This window comes from Cervus elaphus, chromosome X, assembly GCF_910594005.1.
Source record: "Cervus elaphus chromosome X, mCerEla1.1, whole genome shotgun sequence".
NCBI lineage: Eukaryota > Metazoa > Chordata > Mammalia > Artiodactyla > Cervidae > Cervus > Cervus elaphus.
This window is the reverse complement of record NC_057848.1, coordinates 120,189,224-120,207,759: the sequence shown is the minus strand read 5'-3', so window position 1 is coordinate 120,207,759 and position 18,536 is coordinate 120,189,224. Positions and strand designations below refer to the sequence as shown.

General features: G+C 40.9%; 1 protein-coding gene and 1 non-coding gene across 2 annotated transcripts in view; one reads left to right on the top strand and one right to left on the bottom strand.

Moving 5' to 3' along the window:
* CLCN5 (chloride voltage-gated channel 5) overlaps positions 1-18,536 on the top strand; it is a 189,582-nt gene that overhangs the window by 26,690 nt on the left and 144,356 nt on the right. The window lies entirely within an intron of this gene.
* Positions 17,285-17,356, bottom strand: TRNAC-GCA. The gene has a single exon. It is a non-coding gene; the product is annotated as a tRNA-Cys (tRNA).

The window sequence follows — 18,536 nt, the reverse complement described above, 5'->3', positions numbered from 1 at the left end:
TGTGTTTTCCTCTAGAAGTTTTTTAGTGTTTGGTCTCATATTGAGGTCTTTAATCCATTTAGAGCTTATTTTTGTGTATGGAGTTAAAAATGATCTAATTTCATATATTTTTTTACATGTAGCTGCTAGTTTTTCCAGCACCATTTGTAGGAGAGACTGTCTTTCCAACATTGTGTAGTCTTGCTTCCTTTGTCATAGATCAATTGACCATAGGTTCTTGGGCTTATTACCTCTTGGTTTTTAATTGTAGAAGTAACATGTGATTACATGTTTATCTTAAAAAATAATATAGAAGCATCTCGAGTGAAGAAATGAATGTTCTCTTTTAACCTCCTCCTCCGATGTAACCACTATTGTCATATTGGTATCCTTCCATGTGTTGAGTCCCAAACCCATAAACTTAGCTCTCAGTTCAGTTCAACCGCTCAGTCATGTCCAAGTCTTTGCGGCCCCATGGGCTGCACTACGCCAGGCTTCCCTGTCCAACACGAACTCCTGGAGCTTACTCAAACTCATGTCCATTGAGTTGGTGATGCCATCCAACCATCTCATCCTTTGTCATCCCCTTCTCCTCCCGCCTTTGATCGTTCCCAGCATCAGGGTCTTTTCCAATGAGTCAGTTCTTCGCATCAGGTGGCCAAAGTATTGGAATTTCAGCTTCAGCATCAGTCCTTTCAATGAATATTCCAGACTGATTTCCTTTAGGATGGACTGGTTGGATCTTAACTCTACTTTTTCATCTACAGCTTCAATCTGAATACTGTTAGCTCTAATGCTCTACTAGACTTCCCTGGTGGCTCAGATGGTAAAAGCGTCTGGCTATCATGTGGGAGACCCGGGTTTGATCCCTGGGTCGGGAAGATTCCCCCTGGGGAAGGAAGTGGCAACCCACTCCAGTACTCTTGCCTGGAAAATCCCACGGACCAATGGAGGAGCCTGGTGGGCTACAGTCCATGGGGTCTCAAAGAGTCGGACACGACTGAGCGACTTCACTTCAATGCTGTACTATCAGCCTATGAAATAAGTTAGCTGAATGATTTTGGGCATGTGGTTGATGTGATTCATTCTGTGGTTGTTTTTGTTCTGTGTTTCTTTCATGTCTAATATGTATATATTTTTGTGTCCACATAGCATTAATGATATTCCCTATATGTTTGGTTGATCCTATTATTTTATGACTGATAAGCTCTCATTAGCCTTTCTTCCCAATTTGCTTATATGTACAGACCCAAAGAACTAGAATAACCCTCTGTCAAAACTTAGATGAAAAGGTGGATGACTAGGTATAAGACCCAGTCACTGGAAACCAGTACATGTGAGCACTTAGGTGTGTAAGAGGAAGCATGGGGATTTGTTGGAGGAGAATTAAGTAATAGATGGATAGTCTGTTGGAAATTTTTATTTGAAATTAAAGCCAGTGTTCTAACCTTAAAGAGAAATATCATGGGCTCTCAATATGTTAATCTAAAATATTAGCTGCTTCCCAGGTGGTGCAGTGGTAAAGAATCTGCCTGCCAACACAGGAGGCTCAAGAAACATGAGTTCGATCCCTGGGTCAGGAAGATCTCCTGGAGGAGGAAATGGCAACCCACTCCAGTATGCTTGCCTGGGAAATTCCATGGCTCCAAGAGCCTGGTGGGCTACAGTCTATGGGTCACAAAGAGCAGGACATGACTGAGTGACTGAGCGCAGACATAAAATATCAGCTGCTGAAATTGCTATTTGTGTGAAAACATTGTTTTGCTCTGAAAAAGATAAATGGATAAGTTCTGCAGTGTGAGTCACTTTACAAAAGTGTTTCCTGGTGTATGTGTGTTAAATGCACATTAATTGGCAAGATTATGCTTTTGAGAATCCAGATTGCTGCCAGAAGTTGATTACTCCATGTTGTATTATTGATCCTCCATGTTGTATTAATGAGTCTATGTCATAAGCAAATGACACACTGAAAATTGCAAGTCTCTGTATACGCTTAATTATAAAGGAATTGGGGCTTCCCTTGTAGCTTAGTTGGTAAAGAATCTGCCTGCCATGCTGGAGACCCGGGGTTCGATTCCTGGGTCAGGAAGATCCCCGGGAGAAGAAAATGGCAACCCACTCCAGTATCCTTGCCTGGAGAATCCCATGGAAAGAGGAGCCTGGCAGGCTGTAGTCCATGGGGTCACAAGAGTCAGACATGACTTAGCGACTAAACCACCACCACCACTGCAAAGGAATTGAGGGTCACCTCAGTGTCTGGAGGCATTTTTGGTTATCACAGCCGTGGGGGCTGTTACTGACATATAGTGAGTAGAAATCAGGGTAACTGCTAAATATCCTATAATGCCCAGGTCATGCCCCTCACCCCCACCAAAGGATGCTCTGACCCAATATGTCAGTAGTGCTCAAGGTGAGAAACCAGGGAATTTGGGTTGGGAAGAGATCCATGGAGGTCGTCACTGATGCTCTTTTGTGTTCATGCTGATGTCCCATAATTGTTAACCTTGAAGGATATGACGATTATTTGGATTTCAGTGATAACAGCATAAATATCAGATAAATTACCCTTACTTGCTTTTTAGCTATTCTAATTATTTGGATACCAGAGGAAATTATTTCCAATCTTTGTCAATACTCATTTTTTTCAGGAGGAACTTGTTGCCAGAACAGGCAAAGAGAGATAAAAAAGAATGTGAAGACCTGATGCAGTTTTGAGTTATTGCTCTGGTGTACTGCATTCGATGGAGAAGGAAATGGCAACCCACTCCAGTATTCTTGCCTGGAGAATTCCATGGACAGAGGAGCCTGGCAGGCTGCAGTCCATGGGGTCACAGAGAGTCGGACATGACTGAGTGACTAACACATACACAGACGCACACACTACATTCAAATTCTTATTTATTTGTTTCTGGCTGTGCTGGGTCTTTGTTGCTGATCAGGCTTTTCTCTAGTTGCAGTGAGTGGGGGCTACTCTTCGTTACAGTGCATGGGCTTCTCATTGCAGTGGTTCCTCCTGTTGCAGAGCACAGGCTCTAGGACATGTGGGCTTCAATAGTTGCAGAGTGTGGGCTTAGTAGTTGCAGTTCCCAGGCTCTAGAGCACAGGCTCAGTAGTTGTGGCACATGGACTTAGTTGCTTTGTGGCATGTGGATCTTCCCAGACCAGAGACTGAACCCACTGAACCCAATGTCTTCTGCATTGGAAGGTGGATTCTTTACCACTGAGCCCCCAGGGAAGCCCTGCATTCTAATTCTTAATCCTAAATATTGCAGGTGAATTTATCTTAAACTGAGATGTAGCTTAGGAGTTTAAGTGTGTTGCCCAGGGTCACATAGTGATTTAATTATAAACCCTGGGCCAGAAATCAGATCTCCTGACTTCTAGGCTATTATTTTTTCAGTTCTGCCATTGCTTCTGTGTTGCTTCTTTTCCTGAAGAGCACAATCAAGTATGTCAAAGATTGGATGGTCTTGGATACCGGATGTTTTGTGAATTTTTGCAAGGATATTCAACCTCACTGGTCTTCTAAGAAAAAAGCAACAAAATAATCCAAAATACTGCAGAGTAAAACTCAAGGAGTTATACATTTTCACCAATTAATATGGATACAGTATTACCCAAATGGGGGATGGAGCTTAAAGGAAGTGGTAGGGTGCAAAGACCTTTAGTATAACACAGCTGGATGGCATTTCTTTAAGCTACCATTTTGAAAATGTTGCCTTCTGGACTGACTCCGAAACTCCATTTGGCTGGCACTTTGGAATTTAAGTGGGTAAAAAATATGATTTTCCATTGCTCCCAACTGCCCTGCATGGTTTACTAGATGAGTATTTAAAAGGAAATAGAACCAGCATTGATTTATTTTGTGAACCTAGGAAGTTCTGATTAGTTTCTTCATATGCTCAGGTCTTTCATATAGTAAATGGAAGATGTTAATGATAAAGGTAGTTAATTGTTTTGTTAATTATAGATATCTTTTACTTAGGATTAAGAACATCCAAAGGTAGTATGCTGTTTATTGATGGAACCACAAAGGTTGAAAGGATATGAGGTTTGCAAATTGTCATAACAGCAACAACATAAGAAGTTCTTTACACACATCAGCTCAGACTATCATAATTACCTTACAAAGTGGGCCATATTGTGTTATTTTACAGATAAAAAAATGAAATTTACAGAGCTGTTTTGGTAGAACATAGAACTATTTAACTTCCTAAAGGTAGTTAATATTTATTGAGCCCTTACAATTTGCCAGGTACTGTCCTAAGGCCATGTGTTTAAACTTCAGATCAATGCTCTAAGGTGCATATTGTTATTCCCATTTTAAAATTGAGGAAACTGAGGTAAAGACAGGTTAAGTGAGTAGCTTTTATAGCTAATAGTAAGTGCGTATTATGAATTGATATGAATTGAGATATGCTGTTGGAGAAGGCAATGGCACCCCACTCCAGTACTCTTGCCTGGAAAATCCCATGGACGGAGGAGCCTGGTAGGCTGCAGTCCATGGGGTTGTGAAGAGTCAGACAGGACTAAGCAACTTCACTTTCACTTTTCACTTTCATGCACTGGAGAAGGAAATGGCAACCCCCTCCAGTGTTCTTGCCTGGAGAATCCCAGGGACGGGGGAGCCTGGTGGACTGCCATCTATGGGGTCGCACAGTCGGACATGACTGAAGCGACTTAGCAGCAGCAGCAGCAGAGATATGCTATAAATGGAAAATACCCACTAGATTTCAGAGACTTAGTATGATAAAATGAATATACAGTATTTCAATTTTTTAAAGTACTGATTCCATGTTGAATAATTCCATGTTAGATATATTGAGCTAAATAAAATCTATCATTAAAATTAAATTTACCCAATTTCTCTTTACTTTTCTTAATGTGGCTTCTAGAAAATTTAGTGTATGTGGCTGGCATTTGTATATTTCTGTGAGATGGCATTGCTCTAGAGAGTTTTATCAAGCTAGATGCCAGGGGTGGGTGAAATCTCACCCCATTATGTACGTGAAACTAAGAGCTGAGAAAGGCAAAAATATTAAAACCTTGGGCTAAAGTTTGCTGCTGTTGCCAGTGAGTCTCTTAAGGGGGAATGTTAGGGCTCTTCTCTAATCCTTGCATTCTTAAGGGGTGGGGAGGGAAGATGCTTTTCAACTTATGTAAGTTCTAAAGTTTTATTCCTGCACACATCTAATGAATAACTGTGGAAGACACTGTGTTTATACTGTGGCTCAGATAAAAATCAACAACTCAGACCTTGCCACCAAGAAGCTTATTATCTAGTAAAAGAACTTGGACCCACTTGACTCTATATAAAGTCATATGTAATGAGTGGTAGAAACAAAGGGCTTAGAATCTTAAGAGGATGAGATGTAATTTGCAGCTGTGGTGAGGGGGAGAGAAGGCTTGGGAAGGAGGTGACATTTAAGCTGATTGGAGAAAGATGGATAGGATTTGAATAGATATCCCCTCTGTACTCAAAATGACCTGCAGAATTTGGTGACAGTTCATTGAACTGGCGTGGTTTTCTGCTTACCAAACAGACGCTGAATGTGGCACAACATGGAGAGAGGATCCATACATCAAAATGGGGATTTGTTAAGGACGCTTCTGTGTTGCTGTGCCTTCCTTGACAGACCCTTATCTTGCACAGACATGGAAACTTCCACTCACAGAACAGCTTACTTATCTAAGTCTTTGATTTCTGATTAGCCAGATAGCCAAGTGTTGCTTAAGCACTTTGCTTGCCTGTGCATGTGTTTTTAGCCACGTATAGATAGATGGGCAGGCAGATAAATTGTTTTTAAACAATGGGTACAATGGGTCAAACTTGAAATTTACATTTAACACTAATTTTTTCTTATAAATGATTGTCTAATATCTCAAGCAAATATTTGTAGCTCCTTCCATGGGGAAGAGTAAGTAAAGGGGTAGAAAGAGGCCTGGAATGTTTACTCTAACAGAGGCCTCTCTACTTAGAAAGGAAGGAAGTAGGAAATAAAATCATCCCCTCTCCCTCGACCATTACCACTGTGTTCAATTCTGTCTTGTCCTTCCACCTACCAATTGTGCATCAAATTGACTGGTTTGGTTTTGTGTGGAAGTCAGTTGGCATTATAAAAAAGACTGTTGGGAGTGGGAGTGGAGGGAAGAATATTGCTTTCAAGATAAAATCCCCGAAGAAGAGCACTCTGTAGCCTTAAATGGTGGGGCCTCTTCACACTATACTTGCAGGGTCTTTGTGTTCTAGGTGGATTTTGTTTGTTCATTTTGTGCTAATAGAGTTTTGCCCCACTAATGTAGAAGATGCAGCAGTGACTCCTTCCTGCTCTCCAGAGGATACCATGCAGTTTGTTGGTTTTTCCTTTAATAGAGTCCAAAAATCTTAAAGCTACAAAGGGACACTCTTGTAGAATGTTAGCGTGAGTAAGTCCCTTAGAAATGATAATCAATCACTTCTCTTAAAAAAAAAAAAACTAATGTAGTTTGTTTTTGTTGTAACCAGCTTTTAAAAATTAAAAAAATACAAATAAGGGACAGAGAATAAATTTAACATCCAAAATTTTAAAAAGAGAACATTTTTAGCACCCATAGGTATAGCCTTCTAGCCTATATGTGTAGCTAATGATAAAATGAATTGTACTTTTTATGCCACTTTTTTTTTCATCTTTACATTATACCTGTTTCTCTATTGTCAGCTTTTTATTTACAGTTAACACTTCTGAATGCCCCATTGTATTGATGCACCCTGATTGGTTTAACCAATCCCTTGTTGGACATTTAAATAGTTAACAGCTGTTGTCTATCATTACCAGTGTTGCCATGAAAATCCTCGGAGTTAAATTTTTGTCATATCCTTCACTATTTCTTTGGTATAAATTATAAAAAGTAGAATCGGATAGGTAGGGGCTTCCCTGCTGGTTCAGTGGTAAAGAATCTACTTGCCAATGCAGGAGACATGGGTTCGGTTCCTGGTCCAGGAAGATCCCACGTGCCACAGAGCAACTAAGCCCGTGGCCGCAATTATTGAGCCTGTGCTCTAGAGCCCAGGAACCACAACTGCTGAGTCTTGTGTGTTGCAACTGCTGAAGCCCTTGTGTCCTAGATCCCATGCTCTGCAACAAGAGAACCCACCACAATGAGAAGCCTGTGCACCACAGCAAAGAGTAGCCCCTTCTTACTGCAGCTAGAGAAAAGCCTGAGCAGCAATGAAGACCCAGCACAGCCAAAATAAATAATATATATATAAATAAATATGTCGTTGTTTTTTTTAAAGAATTGGATAGATAGGGTAAAGCCTGATCTGTTTATAACCTTGAACTCTTACCAATCTTGTGTTTCATCATTTGGAAAATATTTGTCAGTTTGATGAGTCAGAAAGGGCCTTTTGTTGTAGCAGCATATAATTTTAGTTAGGAGTGAGGTTGTACTTTCTTTGTATACTTGTATTATTGATAATTCCTTATTGGATGGTCACTTTTTCACTGATTGAAGAGTTATTTATTAAGGGAAGTAACTGTCATAATGTATATATTTCTTCTCGGTTTTGATATTTGTTTATTACTGGTTTGTTTTTAATATCCACAAGTTTTCCCTTTTTATATAGTCAAATGTATTGGTCTTTTCCTTTGTGATTTGTAGTTTACACAACTCTTACCAAAAGGCAGGGCCAAGGAGATGTGCCCTCCCAAAACTTCTGCCTGTTCTTTCTAGATGAGACTCCAGGTGCTTAGAAGCTGAGAATTCCCTACTCAGTCTGCTTCCAGGGCTGGCCAAGGCCTCTTCTCTGGGCCTGTTCTAAGGGGACTGTGCCATAGGTGTGAGCTCTCCTAAGTCTAAGGGTTGGTTGTTTGGTGGGAGAGACGTGTGGGTGGGTAGAGCTACTGAGTCCACATGTATATGCCCAAGGTTCCTAGTCAGGTAGGGAGGAGTGAGGTCAGGGGAGGGGGGAGAACAAAGAGGGGGATTGTGAGCCTCCATTTATATTCTAGCCTCCAGCCTTACAGATGTCAGGGATGGACCTGTTTCTCCCAGAAGTATTTATGATTTTAATTACAGTTAAACCTTGAGTCCACCTGGCTTTTCCTTTGGGCTGAGATATGAAGTCTAAAACTAACTACCCTCCCCCAAATGTTGTCCCTCTTGTTTTATAGATGGGGAAACTGAGCCTTAGGTTATAATTATCCAGAGTCACCAGGCTGGCTAGTGGCAGAGCTGTTTCATGTGACTGTCAGACTAGTACTTATTCCTTTGAGGCAGACAGACCTGGACTTGATTGACTCTGGGTTCTGGTCCTCATTGGTCTTTCACACGTTATATAGGATCAGAGGATCAATTAAATTTGAACTCTGACAAATTATAATTCATATTTGTGCTACCACAAATTTAAAAGCTATCCTTATAATTTAAGACAGAATTGAAATAGGAACTGAGTCATCCCACTGGTGTTCTTGCTCGCTCACTTGCTGTCTTTGTCACCTGTTCACATATATCTTCTATTTAGGGTGGATGATCTTACCTCAGAAAATCTGAGCTTGCTATAGCTATATGTGGTCCCATAGCCTGCCAGCGTGCTTCCTGTGTAGCAACATTGTGTTCTTTAGTCATTTCTCCTTTTTCCCTTTCAGGATGATGAGACACTGATGATATTATGAGAACTTTTCCCTTGAAATATTTTATTCCTCTTAAACAGTAGCCCACTTAAGAGTTACCATGGTCTTATCTTGTAGAAATCTCCATCCCTGATATCTGGAATATCTTGGTACCTATCAGACATTTTTGTCCTTGGTCATTACCCAACCGTACTTAAATGACATGGCTGTGTTTCCTAAAGTTTCTTTCACTTCTACTTTTGCCAATCAGTTCTTTCTTAGTCAAACTTACCCAGAATTGTAGTTCCTTTCACTGCTTCCTCAGCATCCTAAAGAATGTAATTTCCCTCTTATAAGTTCAGCACAGCTCTTCCCCTTTCATAGGCATATTGTTCCCTGGCTGACACTCCCTTCTCAGATCCCTTGTGGCCACCAGAACTCCTGTTCTTTGGTCAGGAAATGTCTGTATATTCTCAACCATTTTTTCTGGAACTCTGCCTTGATGACACTCTTTTCTTCACTGCCCTCTTAAATGGAAATTGCTCATTCTCTCATAGTTCCTCAATCTCGAAGCTAGTTTCTGCTGCCAGGATGTTGTTCAACACCTTCCTTTTCCCTTATTCTCGAATGTGCATGCCATTGGGTAGTAGACCAACTCTCATCATTGGCATAGACTGATCGCTGGCTTACTTGCACACATTCTTCAAGACCTCTGGCACCTAGCTTAGTGTTCTGTGCTATCCTGACTCCTGGCATCATCCTAGATCATGTCAGTGCCCACACTGATGCATCATCAAATGCTCCAGCATAACACTTCCTTGACTTCCAATACCATGACCTTCATCTTTGCTCTGCTTCAGTAACTTCATCTTATGGCTACACTTTGGACCTTGCCTTGTCACCAACTGGAACTAGTCTATCTCTGATATTTCAGACTCTAAAATTCAATTTTTTGACTAGTACCTCTAGCTTTCCACATCCCATATTCGCTTCCTCTCACAAAACCTTTCTGACCTCATCAACACATCTGGCCCCTTCTCTTTTCTTCCCGATTTTTAGTCATCTTCTGCTTCTACTGCCTTTCCCACTCATTCAGCCATTTCTCACTCTCACTTGGCCCTGCCAGCCATTTGATATTAATTCCCACCAGTATGCTCAATTCCTTCACATTCCCCTTGTTCCCCTGCACCTGCCCTGCCAATCCCCAAGCCCAGATAGACTTTAGCATCTGTTTTCTTCTGCCCTGTTCCCAGGCTGCTGAGTTGTCCTCAGGAAAATCACCTCACCGTGCTGATTATACCCGTGACTAAACTGTGATTTCTGACCACAGCTGGATCCTCAACGGCTGCTCACTAATCCTTTTTTACACATTCCTAGTTGGTTCCTTTTCCAGTTTCCCACAGCATCTGTTCCATTTTCTTACCACACCCCTCCAGTGCCCTAATTTAGCCTTCCCTATCCCCAGCTCCTCTCAACAGATAATCTAGTTACATATTTCCCTGAAAAGACAGAGCCCACTGGTCACAGACTCTCTTTCCCTTGAAACATTTATTTCCATGTCTAATTTTATCCTCATTCTTCTTGTATCATCTTTTCCAAGGCCTTTTACCTATCCCTCAGTGCCTTCTTAAAGATATTCTGTTTCATTAATCTCTTCTTTCTTTCTATTATACTTTTTGTATTTTCCTCAAAGCACTCTTTTTCTTCTGCTTACGCATGTCCAAGAATCCCTCTTTCACCTACTTTCCCTCAGTTTCCATCCCTGCAGATTAATGGGAAACCTTTTTCCTTTATTTTATCTGAAAACTTCTTGAAAGAGCTTCCTCATTTTTCAGCATTCAACTCGTAAAATTCCCTCTATTAAAAACTGACCTCTCATAGGTCAGCATTGACTTTGAGATTCAGATCATGTGGATTAGATGTCCCACGATAATAGAAAACAGAGGAGAGGAAGTATGTGTATGTGTATGTGTGTGTGTGTGCATGCATGTGCACACGTGGGTGCACAAACAAGATTGCCCATGCTTGCTTAGAGGGGCAAATGAATATGAGGGAGAGGGGATATAATTCATACTATACCTTTTTTCTCTTCTAGAGAAGTTCATAAATAACATGATCTAATAACATCACTTCTTTCTCTTTGCTTTTATACTCAACTGTTATTTACCATGTTTCCATCATCTGATTTAATAAGAAAGCACTGCCTTTTTGCTGCAAATGATGGTGATGATGATGATGATAGTGGCCACCTTTGGGGTGCCTGCTCTGTGCCACATACTGTGATAGATATTTGAGTGCACTATAGCCTTTGGTTTTCATAAGAGCTTAGTGAAGTAAATATAAGTGGATCAGTGATAGCTCAGAGAGGGTAAGTTTTTTAACCAAGATCACAGGACAGACAAAAGTCAGCACCCTGGTTGGCCTGGCTTCAAACCTCTCCTTAACCATTATACTCTACTGCCATCTATGATCTAGGGCCAGATGCCATCTCACTAGCTCCTGATTATGGTAACTTATCTGATTATGGTAAGATCGTGTGGGCTTCCCTGGTAGCTCAGCTGGTAAAGAATCTGCCTGCAGTGCAGGAGACCCTGGTTCGATTACTGGGTTGGGAAGATCCCCTGGAGAAGGGATGGGCTTTCCTGGTGGCTCAGACAGTAAAGAATCCACCTCCAGTGTGAGAGACCTGGGTTCGATCCCTGGGTTGGGAAGATCCCCCTGGAGGAGGGCATGCAACCCACTCCATATTCTTGCCTGGAGAATCCACATGGACAAAGCAGGCTGGTGGGCTACAGTCCATGGGGTTGCAAAGAGTCAGACATGACTGAGCGACCAAGCACACAAGATCATGCTTGCTTTCTGATGTTTCATGTGCCCCAGTGACTTGGTTTATTACTACTACTGTTTAAATAAGTCTGAGGACTTCTAAAGCCCTAGGCATGATTTATGGCTCTTTTGTCTGGTTTTCTCTTAAAGAGTAGAGGGCATCTCTTCCACTATGGTTTTTATTTCTATGTCACATTTTTGGTGGCATTTTTTCCTTTCCTTAACATTTTCCTTTAAGTTCATATTCATTATGTTGATAAATCTCCAGCAAAATCATTTCTTCCTGGTCTGTGAAATTTCCCCCATCCCTTGCCAGAAGTTCATTGTTCTGCAATCTTAAGGGATTATCCAGAAAACCACATCCTATTCTTTGACATCATCTTAGTAGCAATACATTAATTTCCCCTATCTTCCCTTCTGGTCAAAAGTCATGACCTCCAACAAGGAAGAAGAGGTAAAAAGCTCTCAGGTGCCCCTAAAGTCTTCAGTTTTCTACCTAAACTTACAAGGTCAGTAGGTATAGTCCAGGTTCTTCTTGGTTGTATAATTTGTTGCCAGATCTAAATACTTTCTGGACTAAAAATAAACTCAAAGATGCATAGCATCCATGCCCATCTCACTGAAAGAGTCAAAAATGTCTGGGATGGGAGAATTAGCTGGGACTGAAAAAAAATCAGCTTTTGCTGTTAATTAGGCTGGGAGGACAGACACTAATAAAGACAACTGCAAAGTTAACAGGAAACATTGTTTCTCCCAAAGTCAGGCAGCAGCTGTAAAAAGCCATAAGAATACCCTCTTCCAGTGAATACTGCTTTCTTGTAAATGATGCCCCAGGCCCACTCTGCTGTGCCCATCTGTTACTGGGGATTCCCAACTACTCAGCTGCCCTTGCCTCAGAAAAGCACCCAACCCCTAGTTTATCCCTGCTTTTCCCAATCTTGCTTCAGAAATAAAAAACAATCCATAACTTATCCCCCTTTAGTTAAGCCCCCTCAGAATCACTCAAACACCCACAAAGATGTTTCCCTTCTCCTTGAACAGCATCCCATGGTTCCGCCAGAGCACCCTCCCTCATGATGAGTGAGTAAATGTAACATTATCAAACTACAGGCTTGTCCTTGGTGGTCTCTAGGTGATTAAGCTTGAAATGTCACTCTCACCTTGAGCTTTCCCCTAGATAAGAAATTAGCTTATGTGATTAAGCTCCAGCTTGGCCCAGTGCCATATTTCCTGCCTTGAGAATGAAGGTCCCCATATCCTTCCTGGCCCAACCCAGGTATAGTGCTGACAACAGATTGAAATGGTGCCATCTTAGCCTGGAGGCAACAGCATGAGCTGAAAATCCAGTATTAGAACATGATTGGAGACTTGACATACACATGGTGGTAAAAGGGATGCAGACTTTATGAGCAGAGAGCCAGTGGCCTCAGAAGGAGGTGAGTGGTAAAAAAAGTGAAGGAATTACCTTGGTTTTTAAAAAAATTTAAGAGGTGTTTGACATGGGTTGGGGTGGAGGGGCAAGAGCAAGTGATTCTGGATAGAGAAGAACGACTTGTGTAAAAGGATAGAAGCCAGAACAAGAAGTCATGTTGGAGCAATAGCCCTTCTCTTGAGACTGGAGAGTCAAAGAACGAGAAAACTTGTGTTTGTTGATCTCTCTTCTCAGTGAAGTGCATGGTTTGAGAATTGGGGAGAAGCTAATTGGGGTTTAGGAAGAAACTGCTGCAACAGCTGGCCATCACAGTAGTGTAAAAGTAGTCTTGAAAGGAGGAGGAAAGGAAGTAGTCTTGAAAAGGAAACAAATGTCTGGCAGTGTCCAGGACAAAGTGGTAACCACGTGGCTGCTTCTTTTGGGGACACTACTTGCCACCTTTTATGCTCAACTGTTATTTACCATGTTTCCATCATTGGTTGAATAAAAAAGTACTGCCTTTTTACTACAAATGATGATGATGATGATAGTGGCCATCTTTGGGGTGCCTACTGTGCCACGTACTGTGATAGATATTTGAATGCATTATAGCCTTTGGTTTTCATAAGAAAAAACCAAGTGGAGAGGATACTTTCAACTTCTGCTCACCTGGATCACTCAAAGCAAGGAAATATTTCTTCCTGATTGATTCTGACCTTACGTTAGGAAAAGGGAATTTGATTACCATCCTTAGAAGGTATGTCAGGGCAGAAATTATAAATCAGTTTAGTGTTCCCCTAAAAAGAAGGATGATAGGTGAATTCCATGTCAGTTACTTTGAATACCTGCATAGATTCCTAGTGAGGCCATTTAGGATATAGTCCATGTTATTCCTGTTTGTGGACCGTTAAGTCTGTCTTTTTTCTTGTAATCACCAAGAAGTGCTAAGGAATGCCTGCATAGCATCGTCATTTTGGCTGAAACCAAAGCCTTAATTCTGCTGCTTTTGTAGTGAAGTACACCTTTCTTGGGCTTCCCAGGTTGCGTGGTGGTAAAGAATCCACCTGCCAATGCAGGAGATGCAAGACACGCAGGTTCGATCCCTGGATCAGGAAGATCTTTTGGATTATTTCCTATTTGGATGGGATGCATGTTGCATTTTTTTTTATTAGTTGGAGGCTAATTTACAATATTGTAGTGGTTTTTGTCATGTTGCATTTTTAACTCTAACTATAAAAACAGTAATGTTAATTATGGTAAATTTGCTTTGGTCTGCAAGAATTTGTTCAGCAGCTATTTATTTAGCACCAACTATGTACCAGAAAATGTCAAACAATGTTTTGAATAATTGAACTGTTTTTGTTGAAATTAGAGTTCCCTGGTAGCTCAGACAGTTAAAGAATCTGCCTGCAGTGCAGAAGACCTGGGTTCAGTCCCTGGGTCAGGAAGGTTCCCTGGAGAAAGGAATGGTAACTCACTCCAATATTCTTGTCTGGAGGATTCCATGGACAGAGGAGCCTGGCGGGCTACAGTCCATAGGGTCGCGAAGAGTCAGACACAACTGAGTGACTAACACAACACTTTTGTTGAAATTACAGCAGCAAACAAGATATGTTCTTTTGAAAGAATTGTCATCAAGAGTAGGTGAGACATTACTTCTTGAAAAAAACTTCGTTAATTCCATCCAATTGTAGGAAAAGTCACTGTATTTTAGCAAAAAGTGTATCTTATACAAACTTTTGCCAGTTACAGCTTTAATAAACAAGTAGCAATTTAGTACCAGAGTGTGTTCTAAGCACCTTACAAATATCAACTCACGAATCTCCCAACATCCCTATGAGGTAAATATTATTGTCACCTTCATTGTATAGTTGAAGAAACTGAGTCACATAGAGGTTTAGCATCTTGCCCAATGTTACAATTTTCTGAGTCATGATGTTATGATTTGAAATACAGGCAGTCTGTACTACCTGTATCAACTGCAAATAGATTCTTCCTGAAGAACCTGTAAGTTTAATTAGCTTAATTGAATTTGTCATGCCCCCTGAAATCTTGCTTACGCTATTGACTTGTTTATTGGACTCCCTTGTCCCTATGTGAAGGTTTTTTTGTACCTAGCTATAATCCAGATTATGACAAATTCTGAGTTAGCGGTATTTATTTTTTAATTTTGTTGTTTTTATTATATTATTTTTAACTTATTTTTGAGCACTTACTATGAGCCAGGTACTTGTCTCCAAGGCTCATTTCTTCAGTCACTCATCAGAGCATTCAGTTCCACAAGCCCTCTCTTCCATTTCTTCCTCAGCAGCTCCCTACAAACCCCACATGGGATGACTTTATCTTGCCTTAGGCTGTTAGTGACTAAGCATCTCAGGTTCAAGGAAAAACCTTTCTTGAACTTTATCAATAGGTTCATGATGGAAAATTGTGTCACATACAACAAATATATGTGCTTCCAGGACACCCAGAAGGGGGACTGAAATAGAACTGTTTTGTGTTGTCTTGTGCTGCTCATTCTACTTGGAAGGTGAACACATGGGGTCATATTCCTCAGCTTAAACCAGGAGCATCAAAGTGACAAAGGGGCCGAAGGATATGCCTGGGATTAGTTTAATGATTTGTAAGATTCTGTCTGGCTTTGAGAACATGTGATTTTTATCTCTGTTTTATCAGCTTTATTGAGACATAATGACACACAATAAAATGACACATATTTAAAGTATAAATGACACATTTAAAGTATAGGGAGCAGGGTGGGGAAGGGAAAGACTGGGAGTTTGGAATTAGCAGAGGTAAACTGTTCTACATAGGATGGATAAACAGCAAGGTCCTACTGTACACACAGGGAACTGTATTCAATTTGTTGTTGTTGTTCAGTCCCTAAGTTGTGTCCCACTCTTTGTGACTCATGGACTACAGCACACCTGTCCTCCACTATCTCCCAGAGTTTCCTCAGATTCCTGTCCATTGAGTTGGTGATGCCATCCAACCATCTCATCCTCTGTCGCCCCCTTCTCCGAATGCTCTCAATCTTTCCCAGCATCAGGGTCTTTTCCATTAAGTTGGCTCTTCGCATCAGGTGGCCAGAGTATTGGAGCTTTAGCTTCAGCATCAGTCTTTCCAATGAATAGTCAGGATTGATTTCCTTTAGAATTTATGGTTTGATCTCCTTGCTGTCCAGAGGACTCTCAAAAGTCTTCTCCAGCACCACAGTTTGAAAGCATCAATTCTTTGGCACCCAGCCTTCTTTATGGTCCAACTCTCATGTCCGTACATGACTACTGGAAAAACCATAGCTTTGACTACATGGACTTTTGTTGGCAAAGTGATATCTCTGCTTTTTATTTTTTATTTATTTTTTGTTTTTTTTTAAATTTTTTTTCTTTTTTCTTCTTTTTTTTAATATCTCTGCTTTTTAATATGCTGTCTAGGTTTGTCATAACTTTTCTTCCAAGGAGCAAGCATCTTTTAATTTCATGGCTGCAGTCACCATCTACAGTGATTTTGGAGCCCAAGAAAATAAAATCTACCATTGCTTCCACTTTTTCCCCTTCTGTTTGCCTTGAAATGATGGGACTGGATGCCATGATCTTAGTTTTTTGCATGTTGAGTTTCAAGCCAGCTTTTCACTCTCCTCTTTCACCTTCATCAAGAGGCTCTTTAGTTCCTCTTCACTTTCTGTCATTAGAGTGGTATCTTATGCATATCTGAGGTTGTTGATATTTCTCCTGGCAGTCTTGATTCCAGCTTGTGATTCATCCAGCTTGGCATTTTTCATGATATACTCTGCATATAAGTAAAATGAGCAGGGTGACAGTATACAGCCTTATTGTACTCCTTTTCCAATTTTGAATCAGTCTGTTGTTCCATATCCAGTTCTAACTGTTGCTTCTTGACCTGCATACAGGTTTCTCAGGAGACAGGTAAGGTGGTCTGATATTCCCATCTCTTTAAGAATTTTCCAGTTTGTTGTGATCCACACAGTCAAAGGCTTTAGCATAGCTAATGAAGCAGAAGCAGATGAAACCAGTCAATCCTAAAGGAAGTCCCTTATTGGAAGGACTGATGCTGAAGCTGAAGCTCCAGTACTTTGGCCACCTGATGCAAAGAACTGACTCATTGAAAAATACCCTGATGCTGGGAAGGATTGAAGGCAGAAGGAGAAGAGAGTGACAGAGGATGAGATGGTTGAATGGCGTCACTGATTCAATGGACATGAACTTGGGCAGACTCCAGGAGATAGTGGAGGACAGAGGAGCCTGGTGTGCTGCAGTCCATGGGATCACAAAGAGTGGGACACAATTTGGTTACCGAACAAAAATAATGAAGCAGTAAAGGAAAAGGAAAGTGAAGTTGCTCAGTCATGTCTGACTCTTTGCCACCCTGTGGACTGTAGCCTACCGGCTCCTCCGTCCATGGGGATTCTCCAGGCAAGAATACTGGAGTGGGTTGCTATTTCCTTCTCCAGGGGATCTTCCCAACCCAGGGATCGAACCTGGGTCTCCTGCATTGCAGGCAGATGCTTTACCTTCTGAGCCACCAGGGAAGCCCAATGAAGCAGAAGTAGATGTTTTTCTGAAATTTCCCTGCTTTCTCCGTGATCCAGTGAATGTTGTCAATTTGATCTCTGGTTCCTCTGCCTCTTCAAAACCTAGCTTGTACATCTTAAAGTTCTTGGTTCAGGTACTGCTGAAGTCTGGCTTGAAGGATTTTGAGCATAACCTTGCTAACATGTGAAATGAGTATAGTTGTATGGTAGTTTGAACATTCTTTGGCATTATTATTCTTTGGGGTTGGAATGAAAACTGACCTTTTCCAGTCCCGTGGCCACTGCTAAGTTTTCCAGATTTACTGACAGGTTGAGTGTAGCACTTCAGTAGTATCATCTTTTAGGATTTTAAATAACTCAGCTAGAATTCCATCACCTCTACTAGCTTTGTTTGTAGTAATGCTTCCTAAGGCCCACTTGATTTGACACTCCAAGATGTCTGGCTCTCAGTGAGTGATCATACCATTATGGTTATCCAGGTCATAAAGATCTTTTCTGTATAGTTTTCCTGTGTATTCTTGCCATCTCTTCTTAATCACTTCTGCTTCTGTTAGACCCTTACCATTTCTGTCCTTTATCATGCCCATCCTTGCATAAAATATTCCCTTGATATCTCCAGTTTTCTTGAAGAGACCTCTAGTCTTTACCATTTTTGTTTTCCTCTATTAGCATTGTTCATTTAAGAAGACCTTCTTATCTTTCCTTGCTATTGTCTGGAACTCTGCATTCAGTTGGGTATAGCTTTCCCTTTCTCTCTTGCCTTTTGCTTCTCTTCTTTCCTCAGCTATTTGTAAAGCTTCCTCAGACAACCACTTTGCCTTCTTTCATTCCTTTTTCTTTGGAATGGTTTTGGTCACTGCTTCCTGTACAATGTTATGAACGTTCATCCATAATTCTTGTGGCACTCTTTCAGATCTTTCAGATCTAATCCCTTGAATTTATTCATCACTTCTACTATATATTCATAAGGGATTTGATTTAGGTCATACCTGAATTGCCTAGTAGTTTTTCCCTACTTTCTTCAATTTAAACCTGAATTTTGCAATAAAGAGCTGATAATCTAAGTTACAGTCAGCTCCAGGTATTGTTTTTGCTGACTGTATAGAGCTTCTCCATCTTTGGCTGCAAAGAATAAAATCAGCCTGATTTCTATATTGACCATCTGGTGATGTCCATG